The 27100-nt window shown below is 48.5% G+C and overlaps 1 protein-coding gene across 1 annotated transcript in view; it reads right to left on the bottom strand.

Annotated features, from left to right (window-relative positions):
• Awh (LIM/homeobox protein arrowhead) overlaps positions 1-27100 on the bottom strand; it is a 171954-nt gene that overhangs the window by 13780 nt on the left and 131074 nt on the right. The gene's annotated exons all lie outside the window — the stretch shown is intronic.

Genomic DNA, 27100 nt, shown 5'->3' with positions numbered 1-27100 from the left:
CCTTGAAGGAAGGAAGGAAATCAACTTTATTCAGGTCCTGCAGGCCACGAGAGCTTTGGGCTCTCATGGAGTGGGCGTCTCCTACGACGGAACCGGGAGGTTGAGTTTCCTGGCGGCGTCGTGGACCTGCTGGACGGCCCAGAGTTAGGGAGCGAGTTCTTCGCTCCGGATTGCTTTTTCAAACTAGCGCTTGTCTGGTTCGGAGTTTCTGTGAGCTTGCGAGCACGGCCAGAGTAAATGATATACGTTAAGGGATGTATTGCAATTGCTGCAATAAGACTTGTCGTAGAGCTGAGGCATGTAATGGTGTAATCTGTTTTGCGTGGGGTATGTGTCTGTTTGTAGCATTCTGAGTGTAACCGCTTGAGCTCGAGTGAGCGTGCGGTGTGGCGTGCTATACTGTCTACGTTGTAGGATGTATTGCAGCAATTGCAATACATCCCTTAACGTATGGCATTTACTCTGGCCGTGCTCGCAAGCTCACATAAACTCCGAACCGGACAAGCGCAAGTTTGAAAACGTAGTGATCTCATTGTACGCCTTGAAATGCATCATTCATTTACGAAAGGAGCTTTCTTTGTCTTCCTCCTGGGATTTCCTCCCATCCGCTCGGTCACCGTCTTACCTGCTAAAGAAGGCTGAATTCGGACACAGTGTGTGATACTAGTAAACTGGGCATATTCGGCACATGGTGCAATAAAAGCTGGGGCGATATCATGTGACAGAATAAGAAGAGATGTGCTGATGGGATTGTGAAGTGAGAGGATAAATATGGGCGGGGAGGGGGGGCGGAGTTGGTGGGGCAAGAGGGGGAGTTGCGTGCTAAAGACACAACCCAACACACATCAAGGATATTCCAAAGAAGCGAACGCTGCCTTTGACAATCGCTTCCACTGATTTTGTTTCAACTAGTTTCATTTGTTTTCCCGTCTCGTCATGCACGACGTGCCTACTGTATAGTGGTACAGTGCCTGTTCCATTTGTTGAGCCATTCAGAGAGTTCTTTTTTTTTATTGATGGAAAGTAGATCACTTATGGGGTTTTATGGCGCAAGGACTAAATACTAAATATGGACAAAGCGCGCTAAGTAATGGTCATCAGTGGTCAGTGAAAAGTATTACTAATGGTAGGTGTAACATGGTTGTCGCCTAAATAACATTGGCTATAAAATACGTAAAATATATATGCAGTAAAAGTATGACAATGAGACGAGCATGGAAGATACGCGACAGAGTGATTATAGGATTAAGCGGACTTAAAAGCGAGAATGCTGCTAGTTCGCGGGTAGCACTATTGCCTAACCAGGGCCCTTGAATGCAATGGCCTGGAGGCACGTGCAATGCCAGACGTAACTATCGCAGCAACAGCCTGTGATCAGAGGCTGTGCTACGTATTTCTTGGACTAATAATGTTCAGTGCACTAACATCGTTTAAAACTGACTTCGTGTCAAATAACAGATCTGTTCCAAGAAACATTGCTTGGTGTAGTTGGACACGCTGCCGGTACGCTAAGTCCTCTCAGCTAGCACTTTCCGACACTCCACAAGGGCGTGAAGAAGCCTTCGAGCCCATCTACCACCACGTGGTTCATTTGCATGAGTACCGTACGAGCGCCCTATTCTAAGCCGACAGAGCAGGATGTCGGTTTGTCGTGGTATTGTTATCGGTGGCCAAGTGCCTAGCTGTGGCTTGATTAGGTGGAGTTTATTAGATGTTTCGGCATCCCACAAGCATTGCCAGTAGCCTCTTCAGTGTTTTCTTAACGAAAGGCTTCAAATCTTTGGCAGGGACAGTTGTCAAAGAGTTAAAATTTCTTCTTCCTATGGACGTGGCGATTTCATCGGCAAGCACATTAGCCTCGACGTCTCTGTGCCCAGGCACCCTGAAAATTGCGGCACGCTGCTTAGACACATACTCAGTGCTTAAGACCCAGTAAAGGTTGCTAATTACGGGATTACAGCGACGCTTAGAATGTCTGTATAAATTATTGTCTTCTGTAGCTTAACGTTGCTGGTGTACTTTACAGCCGTGAACAATGCACAGGCCTCAGCCGCAAAAATATTTGTCGGCGGGTGCAGAACATCAGACTACGTGAACGATGGGCCCACAACTGCATAAGACACGCCAGCAGGCGACTTTGATGGATAGCGAGTTGGTTTGACTTGGCATTTAAAGTAACAAGTGCTGAACAACGGGGGAGGGGGGGGGGGGTTAAAGCGACACCCTTTCGCTGACATATTTGCGGTGTTTTGTGCCCGCATGGCTTCGGCGGGAATTTCCATGGCGCGAGCTTTTTCGTAGTTCAAAACACGAGTGTCAGGTCCCGGGTGATGCCTGCGGTCATATTCAACAGGCGCGTGGCCGCCCGCGGCAGCGGAGTTCCGAGGCCGACAGGGCTGTCAGCTAAAGAGTCTCCCGTTGCTTAGTGCTGGTTGCTTTATATGTGCTTTCACTGACTTCGTTGTCCATCTGTTCGCAGGTAAATGAGTTCTTTTGAGCTCTAGTGAGAGTAACATTTATCAGAGTCGTGCATTAATGCGTCAACAGCTCAGGTAACGTAGTCTGGCAACCGCAGCTTTTTTGTACGAAACTAATTGGGTATCTAAAGGCACTCACTGTTAAATCACGCCGAGGACGTCGCTTGCATTGGCAGCCCTCGCGCATCTCTTTCACTGCTTTTGTAGCTTACTCCTGAAGTTAAGCACGCAACCTCGTTGCGATCACAACAAATTGGCTCGACGACCACTTCAATGACACTCGAATCTACAAAGACTTAGCAATACAGAAGAAGCCCAGTCATAGAAAGGCACATAAAACCAGCGTACGACGGATATTACCCTCTTTGCGCAAACAGCCAAGAAATAACAGAGCTCGCCGGAAAGTGCATCTTTTCAGGATCGCACGCACTGTAAAAGAACTTTTCCAAGAATTTGGGTCCCTACAGGAGCTCCGAAGGGGAACTGTTGAGAGTTTGACCAGCGTTGCCATACTTCCGTTTGCGCGCTGCCTGAGTGAAGCAACCTCAGGGAAACTTGTGACTCGATACTTTTTTTTTTTCATTCTTTCGCATTATTTGTGCTAAATGGTGATCGGGTGGTGTAGCGCGAAGGGTGCTTGTATGCCGATGATAGGCCGAGCAGCGAGAAACCTCTGGCTGATTGGAAACTTCCACGATTGCAGAAAACAAGCAGGGGCAAAGATAATGGAAGGAAGTAAAGTATCGTTGGCACCGCAATTGTCGGTGAACACGTTAACAGTCTCAATGGCGGAAAATACATTTCCCGCCACCAATAAAACATAGTTCCCAACTGAAATAACTAGATGGAACTCTGGCCTTATGATCCTGCCGCTACCATGGGAATGGTGATTAGTGCGTGAATTTGTCTGACCTTCGGGCTTGCAGGCTCAGACGTTCTGGTGGTGTTGTTTACTGCATTTATGTGCTTAGTGGTCTAAATTTCGATGCAATCCTATTTCTTATGCGCAAAAAGAAGTAAGACTCTGTGTGCTTGCAGAATAGTTGCAAATAGTTACATTTATAACGCAATATTTTGTTGCAAATGGTCGATTTTCAAGGTAAGAAAGCCGTTTGAAGCTAGAAGGACGAAGAAAGAGCAAATCCATGTACGAACCATCGTACTCATGCTGGTTGAACGACCATGCATGCAGAATCTAGTGCCCGAGTTAGCTGTGGTAATTTTTGTAGAAAACTGTAAACTTTAAAGGGCCCCTGATTTGGCCAGTTGGCAAATTTTGGTAATAAAGCTGGACGTTGTTACGTGCCCTCTTGGGAGCGTTCCACCGCAAGAATTTTTCAAATCGGTTCTTTAATAGCTGAGATAGAAATATCTCAGTGCCGCGAACCCACGATTTCAGGAAGCGAGCACCACCGCCAACAAGGACACTCTCTCCACTTGCCCCGTCAAGTCTCCGCAAGCGAAATTCCTTTCCTGCGTTCTCCCTATCGGAGCTCGAGGACAGCGTGACGCTTTTTTTTTTTTTTTTTTTGCTGCACCGCGCACTTCCGCTGACAGTGTCGCGCGTTAGCTGTGGCGTTTGTCTCGTTTCGCGCAGCACATGATTTTGCGCGCTGTGCACGAGAACACCTAACTAGCGGTGAAGGTCCCTGCTACACAGACACTGAGGCAGACACAAGCGAATCGCAGAGCATGATCGCGCGCTGGAACAGGTAAGGATTAAATTACACAGTTTCGTTATCTGCGCGCGCGACTGAACGACGTGAGAACAAGCAGACGAAATGAAAGTACATGTCTCTTGTTGCGGTGCGAAGTAAAACAAAAACACGAAGGCATTCGATTTGTGTTTTTAATTATTTCTTCGTCTTTAACTTTAACTTTATTTCGTCTATTGAAGCAAAGATTCCACAAATAACAGATGTTGCCTCGACTAATGCTCGCAGTGTCACGTGTCCCTACGAGCGACGTCACAACATATACATCATCCCCTGAGATACGTCATCCCCCGTCTTGGAGCGCGGCGCTCGCGAGGAGAATGACAAACGGCGTTCGGTTTGAAATGTCAGCGGTTTCCGTGGTGGACAGCGACGTCTTTCTTAGTAGACACGATAGTGAGCGCGCATCCTATGCACAACGCTTGTGAGCTCAAAAAGACCAGACCTGGTGAGGGGTCTTTTTTAAAGGCTGAGCGCACACTTCACGTTGCGGTGTGCGCTTCGTGTTACGGCGTTGCAGAAGCGCGCGCGTTTGTAGTTATCGTTCCAACAACGGCGTCGCGAATTCGGAAGCCGCTGATGACTAGGCTCAGCAGCAGCGCATATAGTGTGGCTGTCGGCGTGTCTTTTGTCCACGGAGTCAAGGCGCAGTGACGGCCGAATGAAGGACGCCGAAAGCGCGCGTTGGAGACTACGCGAAAGAGTCGAGGCTAAATAGCATCAAAGCTTGCAACGTAGGCGCGAGTAGTCTGCACCTGAGCGAGAGAAATGCCCGGACACGGACAACACGGAACCAATGCTGACTACCATCACTTCCTATGAATACTTGGCGTCCTGCTGAGTACGATCTCCCATCCTCCCCCTCCCCCCCCCCCCACCCCGCCAGCAAGCAAATAACAAATAAAGGAGTTTCTCAGATCCTTCCAGAGTGCTTGCAGCGTTGGTTGATTATATAAGCTGAACTGGTAGTAGCGGTAAGAAGACGCGCAACGGTACAAGCGGTGAGGGCAACATTCTAGCTGGAAAGAATACTTTAACGAAAGCGACGGCGCTTTTTACGGAATGCCGCGATTGTCACTGTAGGAAAACGGTAAGTCCATTGTGCAGACGTTCGCGGCAGCCCAAGTTTCAGTGTAGAACGGTCAGTATGCTCGACCTTATGATGGGGCTGAGCCATGTGGGATCACGCCGTAAAGCAGACGGCACGTTTCCAGGCGTGACTGGCGAGAGAGCCGAGCAAGGACAAAGCACCTTCGAAGCCCCCGGTGCAAGCGAGTCGCTACAAGACTCGCAGCCCCTCGGCGGCAGTGCGGGCGTTGCAGCGGCGAGGCCTGATTGCGAGGCGGCATTGATCGTACCCGCTGGCTCGTACACGCGAAGAAGCAGCGAGGCGAGGGCTGGGCCACTGGGCCGGCGCTAACGAACCGCTCCGGGGAGAAAAGTTCCACCGGGCGCGCAGAAAGAGAAAGGCGGCGCCGCAGAGACACGCTGGCGCAAGCAGCAGCGGGCAAACAGAAGCCAACGAGACGGCAGGGGAGGAACGGACCGAGCCGGCTGCGTACGGTTCCCCACTTGGGTGCAGTGCACGGAGGAAAGCGATCGACCACAGTGGCCGCTTGGAGAGGCCCCATCTCTCCGATACGCCGCGCTCCCACCTCCGAGCAGGTTTCCGAGCTTTCCGCAGACACGCCAGTCCATCTCGCAGCTGCGCGACGTGAGCACGAGAAGTCGCGAGGCGTCCTTCGCGACTGCTGCGCGGTATTGAGCCCTGCACAGTGCAGAGTTCCCCACCACGCAAGCGCGATGGCAGGAGCCGTCCCGAGGCCAGGGCTTCTTCCGTGTGCCCGGAATAGCGTTGGTATGCTGACGCTTTCGTTTGGGTCAGACAGAGATCGCGGAGTCAGGATCAAACGAGACTGCAATCGCGGCAAAACGCAGATATGGAATGTGACGCCCGAAGAATGACGTACACTGAAGCAGGAATATAATATATACATAAGTACAAAATCATCTGTGCGCAGCATTTGCATTTCACTCGTTTTGATATGACTAGTCAACGAGAAAGCTTGAAAGGTGTGCTGTAAGTGGCGAAAGCATGGGCGCGAATGTGTCGGCTGTTTCGCTTTTTTGGTTAGTGGCGCATGGACGGGGTGATCGAGGGTAACGGCGAAATGCTGCATTCGTACCAGCTTTTTTCTACAACACGGACACACAAACCAACAAACTACGAAACCATAACGTCAACTTCGTCCAAGGAAAAAAAGAACGGATATTAGACACGAAAGAACGAACTAAAACAGAGGGTACTAAATGAATGCGCACAAGCCTACAGTGCAGCCATTGCACCAACGTCGTTGCAAATCAGTAGTCCGTCAGCCAACGTGCGCAAGTTTCTCGTCGTGCCTATCCTTCCGAGACATCTTGTGCTGGAAAGTTTCAGTGTTAGGGCACAGCCACAGTGCAGATGATGAGGTTCTAGACGCACGCTAGCTTAGGAAGTGCTTCAAGGTCTTCACCCATCAGACTGCACGCCCAGGTGATAGAGGTTGTCAGGGACGCCTTGAGTTACCGAGCGCAGGTTTCCTTCACGCTGGAAACATTGTCTGGAAGGAAGCAGGGGCACTTGGAAGAAAATGAGGAGCGCCACAAAGCAAGTTCTAGTTGCAAGCACCAGGACTCGCAGCACGGGGCCACTTGATCGAAGAAGGCGCCGATGCAGCGCGACGGCGCCTTCTTCAATCTGATAGTCCTAGCTAGAATTTTGGCGACATTTTCGCCTCCCTTCAGCCTTACGCTAAAAAAAAATACGGTAACGCTGTGTGTAAGCGCTCATCATGAGTAATTTCAAATCGGTCAACGAAGAGGCACAGAGGAGGGCGCCATTTTTAAATCCCAGTTGCCAGCATCGAAACGTTACTAGGCCAAAATGCGTGCTTTGAATGCGTTTTTTTTTTACTGCGCCATCTGCTGAAGCCAAAACGAATTAAACAAAATTTACCAGGGTAGCTTGACTCCGGAAGTGCACAAGCGCTTGTTCCAGCGCGGACGAGCTCAGCTCTTCTGCAGCAGGGGAAGGGTTAATATTTCCATTTATTCGCTCGTTTTTGCCCGTCTGTGCGTTAATTAATGTTTCAATTGCTAAAGCTGCGAGCTGCCACGAGTGAAGCAGAGCATACGCCGCATATACTAGCTGAAGCCACGCTAATTGATGCCAATGAAATGGCTAACCGCCTGCGTGTGTCCATAGCGATGCATGTGGACGTTGGTGGCTACAGGCCTACACCCCTCAATATCGAGAACCAGTATCGGCAAGATGACGAGATTAGGCGCTAACTTTTTGACGAGCTAAGTTAATGGAAAGAGACAGTCTACAAGATGACGCACTTCTCGTTGAGGGAACAAGAACGGGGCAGAAATAGGTAGGTAGGGTATAGAGGGCGCCTGATGCGGGTTGGCCGATGCGCGATGTGCATCAAAGGCCGTGCCGTTTTTTTTTTCGTTTCATCCTGATACCGTAAGGGTGTGGCATACCTAGCTATGAACCGCAGCTCAAACTATGAATAACAATAGAACTAAGGAACTCTCACACCCGCATGCTGGTGAAAACATGTAACACATGCAAGCATTCACACTCGTACACCAGGCAGTTTACGGGGACTGGTTGAAGCCTATATAGCGCATCAAGTTGAGGAGTACCTTCGTATTGCGCGTCGCAGAAGCAGCGCATCGCCATACGCCTGTAAATACTGCAAGAGCGTCGCACAGCTGACACGGATTCGAAGCCATTTTTCAGAAAGTCATTGGGCTTGCGAAGCCTCTGCATAAGCGGATTATGTGAGCAAAGTGTTCGTTTGCCACTCCTCACGTCGCACAGGTCAGTACTGTATACAACTGAACATTAAGCAGAAAACGTATGCGAGTGTAAGGTTTAGTCAGATGGGATGCAGACGCGCCCAATCACGCCCGTCGAGAGCGTGTGATACGCTGAAGCTGCGGCTTCTCGGCAAAGAGGCAAATAGGCCCGCATTGTCGTTCCGCTACTCAGGACGAGCGACGAACCTCTGTCAAACCTTTATTGGAGATGTACGTGTATGAGTGACGCATTCAAAGCTAACGCGTGAACGGTGCAAGGGGCTAGGAATAATCAACTGTATATACGGCAGTCAAGAGAGAGAGGGATACACGCAAGGCAGGAATGTTAACCAGTCAATAGTCCGGTTGGCTACCCTACGCTGGAGGTAGGGAGAAAGAAGAGAGACAGAGAGGGTATAGAGACGTGCACGGACAGTACTTGTGTAAAAGCCATTCGTGCAAACGAGACGTTCTCAGAAAGCACAAAAGTGCCTTCACTGCATTCTGAGCCGATGATTGGTGGGGACGGTGCTCTGTAGTACCGTCTGATCACTCAGAGGACGAGCATCTAGTTTCCTCAATGTGTTGCACAAAAATTGTCTCTGCGCTTGAAATGGCGGACAGTGGCACAATAAGTGGTCAATGTTCTCGTCGCATCCGCAAACATCACATGCAGGACTATCAGCGATTCCAATTATTGCTGAGTAAGCTTTCGTGAAGGCAGCTCCCAGCCACAACCGACACAGAAGAGACGCTTCGCGTCGGTGCGGTCCGGTCGGAGGTCGGAGTTGCAGTGAAGGGTTCGGTCTGTGCAGGCCCCGCACGACATTCAGTGCAACTGTCTTCGCCCACCGCGCCTCTCTGGTCAGGTTACGCACCTGCGGCAAGACCTTCCATTCCTCCATGCTGTGCGAGCCGTACTCAAGCAAATCGAACAGTCCCAGGACTTCAGAAAAAGTCAAACTTACCACCGTTTGCACTCAAGCAACTTAGTTTACTCCTCCTGTACGATAAATGCAGCGACTGCACACACGTCTATACTGATGGCTCAACTACATCAAGCAGTTCCAGTGGCGCTGTAGTTATAATAACAATGGGAATAACCCAGCGGTTCAAGACATCCGAAATCACTACGCCTAAAGCTGCAGAGCTCGCGACTCTGCGCGACGCACATCATGTGATAAATACTGAAAGCCCTCAAAAATGGGCAGTCTTCTGCGATTCAAGGTCGGCCTTGCAAAGTGTGCAGTCGTTTCTCCGACATGGAACTCACAGTCACCTCACGTGCTAAATCGTGGAACTATTCAATGACTTGAGAGAAGAAGGCCATTCGATCTCTTTTCAATGGATACCAGGTCACCGCGTATCGTTAGAAATGATGACGCAAATAAGGCAGCTCGGACGTCAAAGAAAACCGCTGCGTCCCCATTCCTCTGTCTAGGACCGACGCTGCGAGACAACTTCACATTCTAGCTTGCACGCTCTCTTTAGCAGAGTGAAATACCGCACATACAAGGCGCACGGCAGTCAAGAAGTTCACATGAAAGGAAAGGGCAAGCCCTGCTATCGTTTTGCTTGAGTGTTACTTGGTTTGCTGGGCACAAGTTCGCCCAATTATAGATTGTTAAAGTTGTAAATCACAGTTTCGACACTGTGTTGTTCTTCACTGTCACTACTACGTGACAATAGAATCATAATACAAAATAGTGCCAGCCAGTTCTTTCTGAATAATGAGCGACGCAACCGGTTGAGGCGCTACGTCTGCCATGCAGCTGCCAGACTATATTGAGGGCCCTGTCGTTCAAAATGAAATTATTGCCACAATATATCGCGAATTCGAAACACCTACACACTTGCGCTCAAAATTCGCATTAGTGAGTATCGTAACCGTCGGTGAATTTTTTCGTGTGACGCTTTCGCTGGTCACTGACGGCGTGTATTTTCATACGCCAGCTCGCCTGGTTGAGCTCCCCCCTTTTATCTCCTTGCTTTCTCTCTCTCTCTTTACTAGCCCTCGTATCTAACCTCCGGTTCTTTGACCACTACTCCGTATATAGTTGATAAGCGCCATTTTTTATCAAGGAGAAAGCGAGCAATCAAGCAAGTAGGCAAGAAGTGCCTGGGTGTTGAAGATGGAGCAATTCAAAAAAAAAAAAAAAGAAGAGAGAGAGAGAGAGCGAGAGAAACTTCAGGATACGCGCTTCGAAAGCGTAAATCCAGTTTTTACATTTCGCGTCTATTTTACTTTTTCCGACCTGTCACTTCGGCAGCGTCGGTGCCGGCTGCAGCCGCTCGGATGAATGGACGAGCGCCAGCGCGTCGGCGTTGCGACATCGGCGCGTTTCGCCCACGAGAGGTGGCGGCGTAGGAGGGCCAGTGAGAGCCTGACACGCGCCGTTTCTTTTCCGCGTGCGCGCTTCCGTCTAGACAGGCCCGGCTGCCAATCGAGTTGCCACGGGAGCTGGATTTGGGAGCGAAGCTAACGCTGGCAGTGCGAGGACACCGAGGAAGGCAGCAAAATATAAAGCAGCAGGAACAAATAGCGCACGTGCGAGCGCAACAGGCGCCGATACTTGCCATATCTCACTGGATCTGTCCATTGGGTCGCGTGCTATGTTGGGTAGCCGGGTGAGAAAGGAAGCAGACAAAACATTGTGGGGAAGGGTGCGCAGTGTGGGGAACTGCCGGCGCCTGTAACATGTTGCGTAAACACATAAGCTACATCCAAATGTTCATTTCTCGTTCGCAACGTTACCAACACGGTCGCCGTTATTTGACGTTTAGCGCGTACTTTCGGAACGGGTTTGCTTCAACGGTCTGCCGTCAGGTTGGGCGCAATAACATTTGAAGAAAAAAAAAAACTATAGCAGCATCTTATTTAACATAGACGGTTGTGCATTTCCCGCGTTACGGAGACTGAAATGGAAGACAAGAGCTTAAACAAACTCAGATAGTAAACAAACCGACTGGTTCGCCTAATAGACAACAAGAACGACAACAGCTCGCGGTGCGAAGAGAAAAAAAGCCGGACGCGTAGGTCGCTCGGTGCCTGAATCCCCGAGGCAGTAAGAACGAAACAGAATAGCGAGTGAACGAGGAAGCCGGAGAGTATAAGTGAGCCGGAAAGAGCGAATTAAACGAAAAGATGGCGGCGCTGCTGGATTGAGAAGGGAAATGACACACAAAGAAATGGTTGCCGGCTCATACGTCGGCATGAGAGCAAGAATAAAGTGGCACTGGAATACAGACGCGCCGTCGGGAGGGGCAGAAAAGAAAGGCCAGACACGCGGCGCATTCTGTCCGCAGGTGCGTATGCTAATGAGGTCGGGCGCCTTGGCAGCCCCGTCAGGCCGCTCGCGTTTGAGGCGCAGGTGCAAATGTCTCCGCCCCTCCTTCGCCCTTCAATCCTTCTGCGAGGAACGCAAGCGGCGGCCGTCGTCGCTTCGGGGCCTGGCCCAGCGCTTGCTGCACTTGGGAGGCTTCTTCGGTGAACGAGGAGCGGCCAGGCACGCTGATGAATATTCATTCGAATAACCAGGCCCACATAGCTACCGTCTTCGCTGTGCAAGATGAGGCAATCGGAATGCCTTCGGGCCAGGTGATCCCGTATTAGCCAATGGGCATCGATTTGCGGCTAATCCTCGATTCCGAGTATTCCACTGCGTATGTAGCAACACGTACTGCCACCGAGTGGAGCACAGCGCCGCTCTCGACTGAAGAAGATCTCAATATAACGCTCCTGGTTATTCTTAGGACGACCAAAATATTTCGCAGTATCCATCGACGATGATTGTCAAGATAAGCGATTAGCCTGAACGAACCAACCAACCAACGAACGTTCTCCTTACCGCCGAGCGCTCCACTACCATATCTAAACCTTCAAACACATCAAAGGTGACGCGCAATGGCATGCAAGTATCGAGCGGCTATAATGTTCGTGTCCGGCGGCGAACGCGCCCACAACTCGTCTGCACGCGACCTTTGCACCAGCGTCTTACTGTAAGTCCGACCACCGACCATTGGCCACCGACCAATGGCTGCCTACTGCCAAACACGAAAACGGGCGAAAGAAGAAACGAAAGCCTTTCGCTAGAAAAAGTTCAAAAGCACGCCTTTACTCCAGAGCACTTGAGTAGACGGCAACGATATAAAAAAAATTTTCCTTCATGAGTCCTCGAGGAGTTTCAGTGAAGTGCAGTTACCTAAAAGGGTATGAATGCGAGCTCGTTGGTACGAATCCATGGGTGAAAAACAGCGAAAGATAAACACTGACAAACCAGGAACACAGAACGAGCGCACGACGGTAGCGGCACGACGTTACCCTGCACTTTCTTGAGCGGAGGTGAAAATCTAGAAAACAGGCCTTGTGAGGAAAGTAGCTATTCGCAAGGCGCTGGCCAATCACAGAGCGACCATGAAGTAGCCTTGAGTCAGAACGTGGCTATGTACTATACCCGCGAACGCAAAGACTGAAACGACTTATAGCGGTTTAAGCACAGCTTGGCGTTCTCTGAGACTCTGCAGATTGGCCTTATATCAGAGGACATTGAATGGGGACTATGAACTACACTAGAGGTCACCTTTCAGTAATCAGTTGCAGGTAGGCAATTTAAACCATGAACTTTAAGGATAATATTTTTATTGGTCTAATTTGGAGTCAAAGCCACTATACTGCATGTCTACTTTACGGTGGACGTAACGGCTGGCGCGGTCATATCACTTGCTGGTTGCAATTACGCCATCAAAACCCGGCAGCCATTTATCAGGGATCTCGATCAGGCCAATATCTGAACGTATGCTGCAACTATGGCGGTGAACGTACAATGTGCCACGACGAACATGTCTTGCTTTTATGAAAGAAGCAGCTGCGAGAGCTGATCAGAAAGTTTTGCAAATCGTATATGAGGAAAACTGGCAGATTTAAGTAGCGCGCACTTTACACAAGGCATAAGAATGAAGCCACAAGGACAAGCGCTTTACACAAGGCATAAGAATGAAGCCACAAGGACAAGCGCTATTCGAAAGTAATCATCTACCTTATTTGTCTTGTACTAGGTGTGCGCTTGTTAAACACACAAGTACGAACCAACTAAGCGAGCAACACGTTCGCGTTCTTTTAAGAACACTACCTGGACTTCGTAAATTTTTTTTCCAACATAATTCCTCCACACACTAACCACCGTATTCAGAAATGTATCTTAACGTGAAGCCCATGCTTGACTTGATATACCTGACACCTGGAGTGAACGCGCCCAAGGCGTTTCCTTGGGGCGTTCACGACAGGCGTCATTTAAATCAAGTCAAGCGTGGGCTTCAAGTTAAGATACATTTCTGAATACGGGGTAAGATACCCATTTCTCCCATCTGCCTGGAAGACTTCTGATATACCTTGCAAAGAATCATAATAAATAAACAAATAAAAAAATCTTGGTCGTCATACCACTCCTCTGTGGCAATATGCAGTGCATTCAGGTCGACGGACCTTGCTCCGTTCAGGTTTTTCGTTAAATTATGGAATCAGGAACATCCCAAGTGGTCAGATCGGATTTTCTAGTGGGTGGATGGTAAAGCTCTTTTAAAGTACACTCTCAAATTGCATCATGGAAAATACGAGGTTTGCGAACCGGGGCAATGCGTAGGCTGAGAGCGTTTCTTGTCACCAATCTTTATTATTTTTTTTCACAATGGCCGATCGTAGTGGAGAACATTGACATAATATATAATGTCGTTGTGCCCCTATCTTCCAGGTAATTTATCGCTACTATCCCGTCTACGTTGCAGAAAATCGTCGCCATCACTTTTCTGCCCGTATGCTCGTTTTCAAATTTTTTGTGAGGGTGGCACTGCAAACGCCTACACGGCATGGACGGTTGCTTTCTTTTTATACTCCGTCTCACAAGTCGCTCGCAGCGCTGCGGAAGCTGCAGGACTCCTGAGCCAACAGCAAGCCTGAATGCCCCTCGAGGTACGCTCATCCCCGGGCGCCGCGTCGCCCGCTCAGCGGCTACTGAATTCGCGGTGCACGACGCGCATGCGCAAAAAGCCATAACATGTCGCACATTGCTGTATCGTTTTATGCACCAAGCAAGAAACCACACTGCCATAATCCCATTCAGATAATTAGGCTCCAAACTATATTCCACTGCGCAAACATATCGCCTGTGTGCGCCTCTAACCTTCGGCAGCCTTGCAGACGAGTTGTGGAGTATCGGTCTAGCTAGTGACGTCCCATCCCTAGATATGGCTTTCGGAGAACTACAAACTACATTGCGTGTGTGCTTCAACTTCCGCAGCAATGGAAGAGGTGTGCAATCCTCAAGCGCCGGCTAACGCCGCTGCCATGGGTCTTCAGAGCTGCAAGAGATGCCGTCGTGACCTATCCACCCACAAATATAAGTTCTGTCTGTTTGCATGTACAATGTTACTCGTACAAAACAACGTTAGTTCCTTCGGGCCAGGTGTAGGCCTCTTGATATTCCTTTAGAGCGCAAGAATCGAGATGCCGTCTCTACGTCAGTGGCGTAGCCAGGGGTGGCACACCACACACGTGCCTCCTCGCCCCGTTTTTGTGTTAGTATGGGAATTGCACCCTCGACACCCCCCCTCCCTCCGAACAAAAAGATAAATTGACTACACCAACGTCTTTGTGCCTGACTTTTGTAGCACATCGCGGTGGCCGTCAGAGAAGTGGACAGCCCGACCCTCGAAATATCGCGCACCAGTGACCCCTGCTACGCGCCCCGACTTACATGGTTGGGCCCTACACCGCTCTTTTCTTCTTCTTCGTATACGTCACCACTTTAAAATCTGCTTAAGCGTCCCGCCGAAGTGCTATCGAATCTCGGTTCGGGACACTAATTTAGCCTAATCAAGTCTCACCGTGACACTTGAAACCACCGTCGAAACAAAGAGAGACAAAAAAAATTGTAAAATCTTGAAATTAAAGCGGACAGAGAGGAGTACACAGTGCGGACAGGAGGGGGATAACGAAGTCTGTTCTCGGCGGCCCTCGAAGCAGTTTTCAGAGCGGGCGCAATACAGGAGGAGGGAAGCGAGAAACGTGAGCGGGCCCGCCGGGATTCAATAACGGCACGGGGAACTGTGCCGTCGAGTCCCCGAAGCCGCCAACCCGCTTTCCCGAGCCGCGCGGTACAGTTCACGTCGGCCGCTCCCTAATCCAATCTGTTCCCCGGAGCAGTCGGCGGGGCCGGAGGGGTGAGACTGACCTCGGCTTCACCCCAGGGGGGCGGACCGCGCGGCGCCCAATTAGCGGCGGCCGCGTTGCGCGCGTCTCCCTAACGATTGGCTGTAATTAAGCGTTAAACGCGGCCTGTCGCCACCGCCGCCACAGTTGTGCGGGCTGGGGCGAAAAACGTGCGGGAGCACACCGCTGCCCACACGCTCACACCGCCGCAGTACTTGCGTGCAGCGCGCTGCCATCGCGGCGGCGGGCAACGCAGTCGAGCCGATCGACGCTCTGAAGACGACAGCTCGCAAGTGTGTAGCTGAACAAGGCGCCCGCAGACGTATCGTGCGTGGCTCAAAAGTCATGCGCGCGCCTCTTTTGGCGCGTTCTTCTGTAGCCGAAGTAAACATTTTTTTTTTCTTCCTTTCTTGCCCGTCGTCATTCGATGTGACAGCGTCTCAACCGCTGTCACATCGTCGTCGCTGGCATCATGCGAAATGGCACGACACGTGATATGAAGCGAAAATGAAGGGTAACTTTCCAAAATACTGGCTGTGTTGCTAATTACCGGGAATTGGCGCGTGCCTGCGAAAGAGTTTAGACTGCAGTGGTTTCATTTTTCGCGATGTTGTATCCCCTTAGCAACCCCTCTCACCCTTATTTCTGTTTCAATATTTCTCATTCCTCTTGAGTGCGAATTACTGCTCAGGATATTTTGGCTTATACTGCTCTTACGCACCACGTCCTGCTGATATATCACGCCGAAACGACGCGAGAACAGGAAGCCGTATTTACTCATCCAAGGCCATACATTGTGTAACCAACCTTTTCGGGAATTATATTCCTTTGTTGTCATCCTCCGCTCACGGCAGACTGGTCCTCCAAATAACGTATGGCCGGAGCATCGCTTAGACAACTGACGAAGCACGAAAAAAAAATATAATTCAAGTAAGATTCTTACGTTACTACACGGTAAGTGGTTGTTTATTTCGAACTTCCCGGGATAAGGAAGGCCAGCAAATTGCTACTTGCTGCACTACAACTCCCGGTGCTGGCCTGTTGATACCTAAACGACGGCCAGCAGATCGTGTGAGGGTAGGGAGATAAATGCCACGGAGACAGGACTGCTAAAATGCTAGAGTAACAAAAGGGGAAAATACAAACTTATCTACAAGGGCGCGACTATGTCAACGCAAAACATAGTTTGCTCGCATTTCATACGACGTACATTATACACACTGCGGACCACGACAAGTGAAATACGATTCGTTTTCGTGAGCATCGGGGAAGAGGGCTAACACCAGGGACGCAGAAGAAACGCAATGTTGCGGGTGGTGCACAGTCGGGTATATACGGCGCAGCATCTTCCCTCACCCTACGTGGTTTTCAGCCTCCATATTTATTCGGTTATAGGGGCGGAAGGGCAAAGAAGTTGAGAGAACGCCAAAAACGACCAGATGCTACGGTGTAATTATCGAACACTGAAGCGGGAACACAGAGACGCACAAGGGACCCTGAGAGTACGCGCATCACTAAACGTGCAGAGGAAATACAATGGCGGTGGCAGTTCTTGGTGTTTTGCTAAGATTACAGATTAGTGATAGTTGAAACGTGGATAAAATATCAACAATCGACCAACGAGGGCGAAAACTTGGCTCTCGCAACCACCATCCAAATGACTCAACCTCTGTTAACACGAAACTCTACTTAATTACAGAAAGGTATTAGTAGATAAAATCTTGGAATGACACTTCTACTTACCAATTGAAATGAAAACTAAGGGCCGTCCTGCAGGCGACATCCACAGATAAGTGGTTATGCAGTGAGACGTACGGCCGGGCTAGTTGGTGTTGATTGTCGATGTTTGACAGTGCGAACGTAGACAAGCGCGGATTTAATCCGATTTATCTTAATTTTCACAAAAGTGCACGCGTATATAAAGGGGTGAACATGCGCGATTTCACGCTCATATCAATGACGCAACACAAAACGCTCGGCACTATAGTCATTGCCAAAGAGCAGGCGCATCCTTCTTCGCGCGTCTCAAATAGGGTAGCTTCTTATACGGCTATCGAAAGCTTGCTTGCCGCTTTTTTCTCTTCAATTGCTTACCTTAGTTTGTCGCCCCTATAGCTGTCCTTCATGTGTACGGTCGCGTTGTCAAACATCATGTTACAGATACAACCGTTAAGGCACCGTTTATATTTTGCTTCCACTCTCTTTAGCTTCGGTTTCTTGTAAGGCTGTAATACCTCGGTCAAACTGCGTGCAGAATTGTACAAGGTTGCTCCTCTTACTTGGGATAGAATGACAGTTCCATTGCCGAATTTTAAGCCGTGGGTCTTTCTTGTAGCCCTATCTTTCTCTTTAGTTAGCCTCGCCATCGTGTTCGCTCAGGGTCTGCATTATCTTGGCTTCTCTCGCAGGGTATTTAGATTTCTTGCGAGCATGATCTCTTTCTTATGCGGATGCGCTGACTGAAACTTTCTCCCGATTGTGTCCTTTTGGTCCGTAGCGCCTGAATCTTACCTCACTCACGTCACCGACAGTAAAACGAGGACAGAATCCTGACCAAGAAGGCCATCAACGCTCAACGACACGACATCCAACACCTCATCGAACACACCCTCGTCGAAATCGTACCCGAGAAAAAACAGCAGCAAAGCCTCTTTGTATTGAACGTGTACAGCCCACCAAACGACCACCTTAAGGACCTAGACAAGCTAATGCGAGAGGTGAAGAAGGTGAGCAAGGGGAAACGGGCTGATAGTTGTTGGAGATTTTAATGCTCCCCACGTGGGCTGGGGTTATGCGGCCTCCGAGAAAAAAGGAGGCGATGAGTACAACGTAGCCCAACAACACCTCCTGACGCTACTCTACGACCCGCAGACGCCCACGCGCATCGGCAACAGTGTGTCTAGAAACACCAGCCCCGACCTCACATTCGTACAGGGACACAAACAGTATGAGTCGAGCTGCATGGACGAGAATCTGGGTAGCGACCATTATATAGTGCGAACGATCATCCCGCACCGCAAAGCAACGATGAAGATCGGAAAAGCCAAGATCACGGACTGGCAGGCCTTTCGCAAAGACGAGAGCGCCATTAATGCGATGATAGACGACATAGAAATATGGATCAGAGTAGTCGTGGAAAGAGCCGAGAAGCATACGAGGACAATCCAGCTGTCGCAAGTCACCCCCGTGGTCGACCCCCACTTATTCCACCTGTGGGAGGCGCGGAGGGGTCTCGTGAAACGCTCGTAGCGTAACAAGTGCAACCGGAAACTCAAAATTCGAATCTCCACGCTGATCCAGGAAATGCAAGAGTACTCTGAACAACTTGAAAGTCAGAACTGGAGCGAAACATGTAAAAAGCTTCAAGGGACCTTAAGAGGAAGCTTTAGTTCGGGTGCTCCTATCTGAATACATGTAACAGGAGAATTCGTTTTTCTCGGCAACCACTGCACAAAATTTGACGAGGTTTTTGTATTTAAAAGAAAAACTTAAAATCTAGTTACTGTTGGTTTCGAATTTTTGAGTTAGGTCGTCAATATTTTATCACAAATTGGCAAAAATCGAAAATTTTCATAAAACGAACCTATCAAGTTGACAACTCTGTAACTCAACAACGAAAAAGGATAATACAATTCTGTGAATTGCATCTAATAGTACATCTAAAGCGGACAAAATTGGTTTGTTGCACATGAATATAAAAAGATTTAGTAATATGGAAATACAGCTTTTGCAGAACCCTTGTAACCAACGTAACGAATTCACGTAACATGTAAAATGACAAATCGAATTTGTCCGCTTCGAGTGATCTAATGGATACCGTTTACAGAACCACGGTATCTGTTCTTGATGCAGAGCTATGAATTTGTAAACTTCGTGCTTCTACATTTTTCAAACTGCAGAATATTTGAAAATCTTTTTAACTAAATTCGAGCACTAAATCGAATTCCGCTTCCAACAGTCACTAAAATTTAACTTTCTCTCTCAAATACAACAAATTTTATTAAAATCGGTCCAGGGGTTATCTCAGAAAAACGTTTTTGCGTTTTACATGTATTTGAATAGGCCGCATCGGAGTTGGGCCCGAGCTAAAGCTTCGTCTTAAGCAGCAAGCGCACTTGGGCGGTACTCAAGACTCTCCTATCAAAGAAGGAGAACAAGAACGCCGCAAACGAGAAAGTGCGAAGACTCATACACAACCACCCGGGGAAAGAGGAAGACATTACCAAAGAAGTGAAGAAGTTCCTCGGTACGGAGCGGAAGATAATTGTAGATTCGCACTTTGACGAGTATTGAGGCAACCCAAATATAGAACTGGATCGGCCCTTTGCAGATGCAGAAATCGAGAGCGCCTTGAGCAAGCTCACCCGAAACACGGCCGCCGGGGTACGACAGAATAAGTAAGAAGACACTCCGGAACCTTGATAAGCCCTCTGTAGAGGCGCTCTTAAAATACACCAACAAGTGCTGGGAACACGGTAAAGTACCACCGGAATGGAAACATGCCAAGGTAACCATAATACCTAAACTCAACAAGCCCATCAGCGTGCAGCTTCGACCTATATCCCTCACCTCCTGTGCTGGAAAACTCTACGAGCACATGGTGCACAACCGCATGATCGAACATCTCGAACACAACGGACACGTCCCAAACACCCTGTTCGGATTTAGAGCTCACCTGTCCACGCAAGACGTGTTACTGCAGATCAAGGAAAAAGTCATCGACAAACTGGACACGCACAGCAAAAGAGCCACCCTCGCACTTGACGCGAAAGGGGCTTTCGACAACGTGTCACACGAATCCATACTGCAACAGCTCAACGTATATAACTGCGGCGAAAAAATATATATTTACGTCTAAGCTTTTCTGAAAGAACGCACAGCCACAGTGGGGATAGGCAACCTACGCTCAGAGAAATTTGACATACCGCGAAAGGGAACGCCACAAGGCTCCGTCATTTCGCCGATGCTATTCAATCTGGCGATGAGCTCGCTACCCAAGCAACTGAAGCAAATAGAAGGGATTGTTAATGCAATATACGCGGACGACCTCACCATCTGGACTACGGGAGGGTCGACAGGTAAACAGCAAGACGCTCTGCAAGAAGCGGTTGGCACAACGGAAAAGTACCTGGAAGCATGTGGACTGGCGTGCGCACCTGAAAAGTCGGAGCTCTTGGTGCTAAGACAACGCACAAGAGGCCGACAACCGCAGCAGATACCAGACCCGGTAGTAAAGGTGGGAGGCATCATGATTCCGCAAGTTACAACCCTCCGCATCCTCGGACTCCTGATTCAAAAGGACGGGGCCGGGGGAGCAGAGTTGGCAAAAATTCAGCGAACAGTGCAACAAATAACCCACCTTACCAAAAGAGTGACGACCAAAAGTCACGGTCTCGAGGTAGAAGAATGCACGAGAATGATACAAGCGCTGCTCACGAGCATCGTCACGTACGGGACCCCATACTTTGACATGAAGTACAGTCAACGAGACAAAGTAAATGCCCTCATCAGAAAATCCGACAAAATTGCCTTGGGCCTGTTCCCCTCCACGTCCACAGCGAAACTACTCAAAATGGGAGTCCACAACACGTGGGAAGAGCTCGTGGGAGCGTACAACGTCAACTAACTCGAGAGACTAAAGCTGACAAAGACGGGAAGAGCCCTGCTCCAGGATCTGGGCTACCAAGTCGAGGATGAGAGGCACCTATCTCAGCGTATCCCACACGAAATCAGAGACAAGCTACACATAAGTATCATTCCCAGAAACATGCATCCCGAGTACTACGAGGAAAGGAAACAGGCGAGAATACAGGCGAGAATACAATCTCTGTTTACTTTCGTGTCCGCAAACAGTGATGCTCATCTGTCTTGCGTGCATTAGCTTCCTTTACCGCTGAGCCTCCCCGTACTTTCATGCCACGAGTGGCATCATGCACGTATCAACGTGTCAACGTCACCTGACAGGAAAATAGAGAGCAGGAAGTGTTAAACGAAGGAAATGTGGGCAAACTTGATGAGGATTATTGTTAGCAGACAAGGGAAGCTACAAAGAGTGCAATATATATATATATATATATATATATATATATAGCCGGCACGGTACATATCGATAACGGAAGACCTGGTATCAGCATATCGAATTTTAGATAGAGGGGACGAATACAAACTTTTTGAAATACGAATCGAATACTGATAGTAAGTGTCGAATATTGAATATGAAGGACTCGTGTGTTGTGTGTGGGCTCGTTGTGAGTAAAATGGCGCTGGTTGGAGCGTAAAATATGAAACTGCTACTTGACTAGACTTGCAAATACACTAAATGACGGACTACACGCGAAAATGACAGGTCTTTACGTACGCAGACTTGTACCCTGAAACCGAGAAAAAAAAAAAGCACCTTAATTGTCCAGACTGTCATTGCAGTGGTTCGAAAAGTTTTGTCGTTGTTTCAGTTGTCCTAGTTTTCGATACTTTGCTTACCAGACGCAGAACAGCAGTGGGATTGCCGTAGAGTCAGTCGTTGCAAAAGATCTGGTTAGTTTCGATATTGTCGAAAAAAGCCGAAGTTCATTTCGGAATACGAATAGTTCACTCGCAATAGTCAATTTGTATTCAAAACTTTGAATATTCGCCGACCGCTAATTTTAGCGGCTGCTTCCGATAGGCGTTTCGGTCTGCATTTTGGACTGTCACTGAGCACACTCACTTTCGTCCACTTCTCTTTCCTCGCACCTGCTTCCGAGCTGTGTGCGCCCCTCGCCACCTCCGGGGCTACAGGGCCGTGTCTGTCGCCGCGGGCGTGCGCGGTCAGCGCTGCACGCAACTAAGCCGCAGCCGTGCGGGGCAGCCTAGGCTGCGCGAGGCTCGCAATCGAATCGACGCTCCCCTGCGGCCGGGCTCGGCCGGGCCCACTGCGTCGCGTTTCCTCCGGGGGATGCACGGCAGGGCCGGCGCTTCCGGCAGGCCCGCATCGCGGCACACGTGCGCGGCGGGCCGAGCCCCGATGCGCGGCCGGCTGGAGTCGCGCACAGCGTAGCTCGGAAGGTGAGCGAGCGTATCGCTCGTTCCTGGCGACGCGACGCGATAGGGCAGCATCAAAGAAAAAACGAGGACCACGCAACGAGCGATGCGGTTACAAGTACTACTGGCCTAACTTTAGAGGGACAGTGAAGCGAAAATGACTTCTTCTGCATCAGTAAATTACGCCTCTGCATTACCGAGAACAGCGCTCTTATTCCTAGCAGGCGCTCGGTGAGCCAGAAAAGGCGGGCGAACGAATGACGGGTGGCGCCGCCGCCTCGAAATTCGCTCGTAATTCCGCTGTGACGTCAAGGATTTTGACGGCGTCAGCTGGAGCGCAGTTAATTTTTTATCGGTAAAACTTGACAATGTTGTGTTCAAAAGAGGCCGAACACTGAATATTGCAAGTTTCGTGAATTTTTACTGAGCCAACGCTGCCCAAATACGGAAGGATGCTTTGAAATCCGTGGGAAAAACAATGACGCACGACGGTTAGGCTCGTGACGCCAAATTCAAAAACTATGACTTTGAGCTTCATTTGCGCTTGTGGTAATCAACCTATTATAGCAAAACTACCGATAGCGGTAGTTTATCAGTCTATATAAACTATTTTATTGTTTCTCAGTTGTGTCCATTTATGGTCCAGGTCTAGCTCAGTTTGCTGTCTAATCCGGCGTGCCTCGAGAGCGAACTGAGCTAGCTGTTATTGTGAACGCTCCGTGACAAACTAAATATCCACTACAATATTCAGACACAAAATCTAACTCCACCTGGCCTCTGAACTCCACGCTCAAAAATATGGTTTCCGAGAAACGCCGATACTGAAAGCTTTTCAGTCGTCTCATCAAGCAAAAGGATCGAGAGTAATTATCTGACACGTCTATACGAATCCTTTTTGGTTAAACAACGGTTTAGTTGCGACCTTCGTACTTTTTCACAGGTATTATAGTTGAGATAAAGAGGACGAATTAAGTTGGTAAGCACAAAGGCCACATATTAACAAATAGGTCTTATGTTGAGCTAAAATTGCTCCTAAGAGAAAATTCCAACGAAAATATTTCGAATACTGGCTAATTACTTTTAAAGAAGCCCCGAAACGACTTTGACGATTTTACACAAACGTATTGAGTTATTAAGACAGGTCGTTCTGACAATTAGGTGACACATTTATGGGCTCCACGTAAAACATGTAACTTACTATAAGGTTTTAAAAATGTGTATCGCTAGCGATAGCAGCGGCGCTACTCCCCTGAGTTTTGAGCCACCCCGTTACAATTTACGTAGTTGGCGCACATGGCGTCAGTTGGGCGAGTTATGTGTTGCCTGCTGAGATAGCGTCATCGACATTTTTTTTCCATATTAATGGTGAATAAGTGTTGTTCATAATAGTTGAAATGTTGGTTAATTTCTTTCTATAAAGAACAGTTACAGAAAGAGAGTTCACAACGACAATTAATCAGTGCACTCAAGCACTTCCGGCACACAGCGAGTGTCGTCTGCTTGTGCTGCAATGCGCTCCGTGTTGACGCGAGCTGGGCCCTCAGTGTTGGTCTCGAGGCTTCTTTTCACGAGGACCGTGAGTCGCACTTGCTGCGTTGCAGGCTGCAAACGTAGCGATTGGCGTCATTTCAAACTGCGACATCGTGTCCCTGTACAACGGAACAGGCAAGCGGAGTGGCTGCAGCGCATCGGGCTGTCGGTATCTGATCGGCGCCAGCGATCTATGCATTTGCGGCCGTCACTTCACGCCGGATTACTGCCACAACCGGGAAGTTTTATTGTGTACGGTATTCTGGTAAACGCAGGCTCACTGGGCGTTTTGCCAGATGGGCGGCGGCGCAAACGTGAGCGGTCTGCAGGGTGCAGCCACCTGGTGGCACAGAGGTCAACGAGACAAATAGAGAACTAATATAGACCGTTGTTTCATGGGTGCCACCATGGATGGATAGATAGATGTGGATGGATGTTATGAGCATCCCTTTTGGAACGGGGCGGCGGGTTGCGTTACCAAGCTCTTGCTACTGTGATGCCCAATGCCCTACCTAGGTTAAAAAAAAAAAAAACGCACGATGAATTCCCATAACGAAATTTTCTGACCCCCTATTGTGAACTTTGTTTTTGTACGTTTCCGTTTTTTCTCATTTCCCTACTTTTCTTCTACCAATCTTCCAATCGCCTCTTACTAATCTCTATTGCGGACATGTTTACTTTCCCCCTGCTCTCGCTGAACGCAAGGGCTTCAAGGAGTCCATTATAGCCTAAATCTATCGCTCGGCAGATATTTTCCCATTCTAATAAAACATGTTCCATTGTTTCCCTAGCTTTCCACAGCAAGCACATGTTGCTTCTTCCTTCTTATATCTCGCTTTATAGGTGCGTGTTCTAAGGCATCCCGATCTCGCTTCAAAAAGTAATGAGCTTCCCTCTGAGTTATCATAAATTGTTTCTTATGTGATTTAGTTTTTTCCGCTTAAGTAGTTACTCATGGCAGGTTTCTTTTCGATTGCCGCTACCCATGAGATCATTTCAGCCTCTCTAACTTTCCTCTTGACGTTCTTTGTTGATGTGTTACTCACCCTACAGACCGCACTTGCAGGTAAGTTTCCTAGTTCTTTTCCTCCACTGTGAATCACTCGCCGTGGTTGCTCAGTGGCTATAGTGCTGGGCTGCTGAGCACGAGGTCGCGGGATCGAATCCCGGCCACGGGGGCCGCATTTCGATGGGGGCGAAAACACCCGTGTACTTAGATTTAGGGGCACGTTAAAGAACCCCAGGTGGTCAAAATTTCTGCAGTCCTCCACTACGGCGTGCCTCCTAATCAGAAAGTGGTTTTGACACGTAAAACCCCATAATTTTTTTTCCACTGTGAATCAATGTTTTTCCTGTACAGATACCTCAACACTCTCCCAGCCCATTTACTTTCTTGAATATTCCTCAGTCGTTCTTCATAATCAATTTTACTGTGAGCTTCCCTCACTTCAAAACTAGTCCAGCCCATATCACCCTACACAGCGTCGTTTCTGGTCTTCCCGTGTGCGCCCAATGCGAGGCGTCCCACTGACCTTTGGTTGCCATCGAGTTCTGATTGTAACCCTCATTTCAAGCACACGACCGCATTTCCAAAAGTAACTCCTGTAACCAATACACTTTTCCACATACGCCGGAACACTTCGTACCCATTGTATCCCAATAGCGTTCTGTGCTTCATTAAGGCTGCATTTTGTTTCCTCTTTACTGTCATTGTTTGTTCCTGTATTTCCATATATCTATTGCCTTCGTTAATCCATATACCAAGGTATTTATATTCTTTTACACGGGGTATTTCTTAGCCCTGTATTGCCACTGTGTGTTCACTGTTTTCATTAAATACCATAACACCTCATTTTCTAACACTAAATTTCAAACCTAAATTGTTGCCTTCCTGTCCACAGATATTAGCCAGCCGTTGCAAATCACTTTGCTTGTTAGCTAGCAACACAATGTCGTCCGCATAAAATAAACCGGGAAGCTGCTGCTATACTACTGTACCCGCCTGTTTGTGTGATAGATCACTCCCCATTCCCCTCCCCACGTGTAGGGTAGCAAACTGTACTCAGTCTGGTTAACCTCCCTGCCTTTCCTTCTTGCCTTCTCCCTCTCCCCTCTCTCTAAACCCGATATTACTTTCTTCTAGCGCCCTCTTCATCCTCACCATGTACATCATAAACAGCAGTGGGGATAAAGGGCACCCCTGCCTCAGTCCCTTGTTGATATCAAATTTCTCCTCGCTCCTCATCCGTTCCTGTTCAAAGAAAACGGCATTTTCTAGGTAAATCTCTCTGAAAAGCTGTAGACAATCGTCGTCTAAACCTTCCCCTTCCAGAATATCCCACAAAATGCTGCGGTCTGCGTTGTCGCACTCTCCTGTAATGTCTAAAAAGGCCACATATAACGGTCTGATTTCTACTCTTGATCTTTCAATATACTGAGTAAGAACAAAGAAGTTATCATCCAAACGGCTACCTATTCTGAAGCCATCCTGAAGTTATCCCAAAATGCCATTATTCTCTGCCCATGCTTGCAGCTTTAATTTGATTGCCTGCAAACCTGTATATTACAGATGTAATCTTCATTGTGATCAAGGGACCCGTATGGGGCCCGAAAGGTCTGTTCTTTATTTTTATTTTATTCTTGGCGAGTGCACGTTTTTGGCATCAATATGTTTCCTCGCCAGACGAGTTTTCGTCGAACACTTAATTATTACAGATGTAATGGTCAACGGTCTATACGAGTGAATTCGATTTTTCTCCCCCTTACCTTTAAAAATTAAATTCATTCTACTTTGTCGCCAACTCTCTCTTATTCTTCTATCTTTTAAATTTTTTCCACTGCTTTTACAAGAGCTTCCTTACTTTTTGATCCTAGTTCATTAATCAGCCTAACGGGAACCTCGTCTAGCGTTGCGGCTGTGCGCTTAGGAATTTTCTGTTTGGCTTTCTTCCAGTTCAAATTTGTGAGCACCAGCTCCTTTTACATCTGGTTCTCTTTCATGCTCTTTTTTTCTTCAAATACAACCTCGTCATTGCCTTGGAAAGATTCAGCTGTTATTTTTAGTATGTAATTTAATGCCGCTTCCCCTTCCAGTTTTTCGATTTTCGTCTAAGACATGTTTTTGTATTTTTGTTGACTTCCTGCCTACTAATTTTATGAGGTTCCAAAATAGATAGGTGCGGCCTTGTTTTTCTCACGTATTCCTGACAACCAACGTTCACTTTCACCTTTTATCTTTGCTTGCACCAGTATTTGACCCATAGACTTTTTCTCCCGGTATATTTCCAAAATACTGGGTACTT

Source organism: Dermacentor andersoni, chromosome 1, assembly GCF_023375885.2.
Source record: "Dermacentor andersoni chromosome 1, qqDerAnde1_hic_scaffold, whole genome shotgun sequence".
Taxonomy (NCBI): Eukaryota; Metazoa; Arthropoda; class Arachnida; order Ixodida; family Ixodidae; genus Dermacentor; species Dermacentor andersoni.
Note: the sequence above shows the minus strand (reverse complement) of the source record. Positions and strands in the feature narration are given on the sequence as shown.